Source organism: Chrysochloris asiatica, unplaced genomic scaffold, assembly GCF_000296735.1.
Source record: "Chrysochloris asiatica unplaced genomic scaffold, ChrAsi1.0 scaffold00098, whole genome shotgun sequence".
NCBI classification, from domain to species: Eukaryota; Metazoa; Chordata; class Mammalia; order Afrosoricida; family Chrysochloridae; genus Chrysochloris; species Chrysochloris asiatica.
In genome coordinates, this window is record NW_006408616.1 from 12231482 (window position 1) to 12235666 (window position 4185).

The 4185-nt window shown below is 40.2% G+C and overlaps 1 pseudogene; it reads left to right on the forward strand.

The window, feature by feature from the left end:
• Nucleotides 1-590: 590 nt before the first annotated feature.
• On the forward strand, nt 591-1893 carry LOC102824605 (annotated as a pseudogene).
• The last annotated feature ends 2292 nt before the right edge of the window (nt 1894-4185 follow it).

The following is a 4185-nucleotide window of genomic DNA, read 5'->3' on the forward strand; positions in this document are numbered from 1 at the left end:
GTGCATTCTGAATGTCTCCAATTGCCCAAGAACTCAAGAACTTGGGGGAGACTTCATAGTAGAATGAGACAGATCAGCATAGATCCTGATCTTCCACTTTCTGACTGCAACCTCCCTGACCTTGCCTTTCACATGCATTAAGTACGACAGGAAGACCTACTTCATGGGGCACAGTGATGGCTAACTACACAAATCTCCTAATTAGTTGTAGGCTCCATGGTATTTCCCTTCTCTCTCCCAATGTTAGCAATGTCATTAAAAATTGATCTAAAACTCTCAAAATTTTGAACAGTAGTGTGATAGATGCATTAGACAGGAAGCTCATCTAGTATTCTATTCACTATCTCAAACTTAGAGAGAAACTAGTCAATTTTATGAAGATTGTAATAACAAAATCAGCATCAGTGACTGCTCATTGAAGGCTTAGGTTGTGCAGGGCCTTATGCTAAATGATTTCTATATTTTAATTTATTAAAATGTACAGCTACTGCATATAGGAAGAAAACTGGTATGAGGAAATGTGTTCCTTGTTAGTCCTTCCAAGCTAGGACCCTTCCCAAAAATTTCTCCCCTTTTGTTTTTGCTGCTTTGCCTGGCTCTGGTTTTATATTAGCTTTGGTTCTCAGGTTTCTAATGAAGAAGCTCAGATTGCAGCCAGTGCTGAGTTGAAACCTATGGCTGAGCCTTAGTCCTTGCTGCAGCCTCTAGATGGGAGAGATATATCTGGCTTGCTTCCACCTTTCTTCACCTGATGAGCAAGGTGGAGAACCTAGGCCACAGCCTGACTCCAGAGCTTTGTGTTACATGAAGAGGTTCTATAAGGCATATGCTACCAAAGAAGGGATTCCTAAATCCAACAGAAGTCACCTCTACAATACTGTTCAGATCTTCACACTGTGTGCCCAGCACCAACAAACTCCTGGAAATAAGGTTAAAAACATCTTTCTATCAGTGGACCTGCTGTTTAACCTAGATAGTGTTGCTGCTCTCGAACGCTTACTCAAGTCAGTCTTGCTATACACTTTCAATAGTTCCATTCCTTTTCCCTCTGCTGTGAAATGTGTGAGCAACCTGGTGATCATGGAACCAAAGTCTTCTAGAGGTCCATATTCATTTACGTTTAGCTTTCAATGGAATTTAGAGAGAAACACAAATGGATTGAGATTGATGTGACCTCTCTCCTTCAGCCTCTAGTGGTCTCTAATAAACCAATTATCCACCTGTCAATGAATTTTGTTTGTGAGAATGACGAGCTGCAGAATCCTTCCACATGGAACAATCCATTTAACACATGTCTTCTGGTACCACCTCTTCTGGTCACTGCTCTTGTACCTGAGTGACATGACTGCTCAGGCTCATCACAGGTGGATTTCTCTCCACTATAAAAGGAGCCCTTCACAGAGTCCTTACCAGAAGAGAGGTCTGGCCACACAGCCCATAGGAAAAGAGGCTGTGGAGTGTGGACCAGAGACCCGTCACTGGAGAGAGCAGTAAACTATCAGTTCTAAATTGAAGGAGCCCTTGGTTCCAGTTTCCTTCAATCTGAGGGAATACTTTACACAATTTCTGTTCCCCCAAAACAAGTGTGAGTTTCATGACTTTAGACTTAGCTTGAGTCAGCTGAAGTAGAACAACTGGATTGTGGCCCCGCACAGATACAACCCTCGATATTGTAAAGGAGACTATCTAAGTGCAGTTGGGCATCCATATGGCTCTTCAATTCACACCATGGTACAGAGCATCAGCTACGAGAAGCTGGACTCCTCGATGCCATGACCAACATGTCTACCTGCTAAATACAGCCCCTTGAGTGTTTTGACCATTGTGTCTGATATCTCAATTGCTTAAAAAGAATACAAAGACATCATAGCCACTAAGTGCACCTGCCATTAATGTATGGTCCTCCAAAGGAAAACCCTAACCTCTTTGAGATAGGCAAAGACTCTGCCTCTATCTGTCCCTTCGGAAGATATTTGACACTTCATGCATCAAATCTCAAAATATAATGAAATATAATGTTGTTTAATGTAGCCTATATAGACTAGCACCCACTTTGGTGGGTATCATTGTAAAAGAGAGCTTCAGTTGTTTTCACTGTGCCGTTCTTATTTCCAAGTTGAATGAAAACATAATTATTTATGACAGCTTTACAAAAGTTTTTTCCCCCCAAGGCATTTTTTTTTAAAGAGTCTTGTTTTGGGCATAAGACAAAACTTAATTAACATATATTTTGGATGGCATTTCAGCTGTAGGTAGATAACTCAGAGTGCTGCTGTTGTTGTTGCTAGGTGTTGTCGGGATGGTACTAACTCACAGAGACCTTATGCACAACAAAACAAAACAAAACACCGGTCCTGCACCGCTGCCACTATGCCAATCCATCTCATTAGGGGTCTTCCTCTTTTTCACTGACCTTCCACTTTACTAAGCATGATGTCCTTTTCCAGGAACTGGTCCCACCTGACAATATGTCCTAACTATGAGAGATCTGTGTTGGAAGAAGTGCAGCCAGAGTGCTCCTTGGAGGACAGGATGGCCAAACTTCGTCTCTCATACTTTGGACATATTGTCAGAAGGGACAGTCGCTGGAGAAAGATATCATGTTTGGTAGGGTGGAGGGTCAGGGAAAAAGAGGAAGTGAAATGGGTTGGCAAAGTAGCAGCATCAATGGGCTGAAGCATGACAATGATAGTGAGGTTGGCCCAGGATTGGGCAATGTTTCGTTCTGCTGTGCATAAGGTTGCTCTGAGTCAGTACCGACTTGATGGCACCTAACAATAACAACAGCATGCAAGACGAAGTCTGGTCATCCTGGCTTCCAAGAAACACTCTGGATGTACTTCTTCCAACAAAGACTGGTTTGTTCTTTTGGCTGCCCATGGTACTTTTAATGCTTTCCTCCAACACAATAACACAAATGCATCAGTTCTTCTATGGTCTCCCTTATTCACTATCCAACATTCACATGACTATAAGGCTATTGAAAATACCAGGGCTTGGGCCAAGCTCACTTTAATCCTCAAACTGACATCTTTGTTCTTCAACACTTTAAAGAGGTCTTGTGCAGCAGATTAGCCTAATACAATACATTTGATTTCTGACTGCTGCTTCCATGAGTGTTGATGTTTGATCGGAGCAAAATGAAGTCTTAGACAGCTTCAATCTTTTCTCCATTTATATGGATGTTGTTTATGACTCCAGTGGTGAGGATTTTTGTTTTCTTTACCTTGAGGTGCAACTCATACAGTAGGCTGTGGTCTTTGATCTTCCTCAGTAAGTATTTTAAGTCCTCTTGGCTTTCAGCAAGCAAGGTTACATCATCTGCATATCGCAGGTTGTTAATGAATCTACCTCCAATGCTGATGCCATGTTTTCCTTCACATAACACAGCTTCACAGATTACTTGCTCATCATATAGATTGAATAAGTATGGTGAAAGAATACAACTCTGGCACATACCTTTCCTGTACTCTCATTTAATATAAGAATAAGTTCCTGTAAAATTTTTCAGATTTAAGAGAAAAAAAAACAATTTACGCTATCTCATGAATTGGTATTGTTTTCATTACCTAAATTCATACTACCACTAATTGATAAGGCTGCGATTTTTAGCCAACCTTAGGACTCCAGAGGGAAATCATATGTCTAACCATTGGCAGTGCTGCTATCCATGCCATAGTTACAAAAAACAAGAAAGGAAGGAAGTTTCAGAACCACCTTCAGGAAAAATACACCAGTACAATCCTTCAAGTCACTATGCAATTTTCCTAATGTGAAAATGAAAGGTTTCCTACTATTCAAGTCATAGTTGAAGAGCTTTGATACTAAAGGCTTTGTAATACATAATCTTGATCAAAGTGAGTATTTGATAGTTAAGAACTCCAGTCAGACATTGAACTGCACTTGCTATCTCACTTAAAAAAAACAACACAGTTAACATTAGGTTGCAGAGCTTCCCAATGATCAAGCTAGAACAATATACTTACCTTGCATGTTTATTTTCTTTGCCAAATAAATAAGAAATCATCTCTTCTAGTGTAAACTTTACCAGTTGCCTGGATACAAAAAGCATTACTGAAATTCCAAGCCAAACTACATAATTAATTAAGTGTTAACGCATAAGCCAGGTACAAATAAATAAACCAGATGGTAGTGTGTTTAATAAATGGCCTTTATTTTTTAATT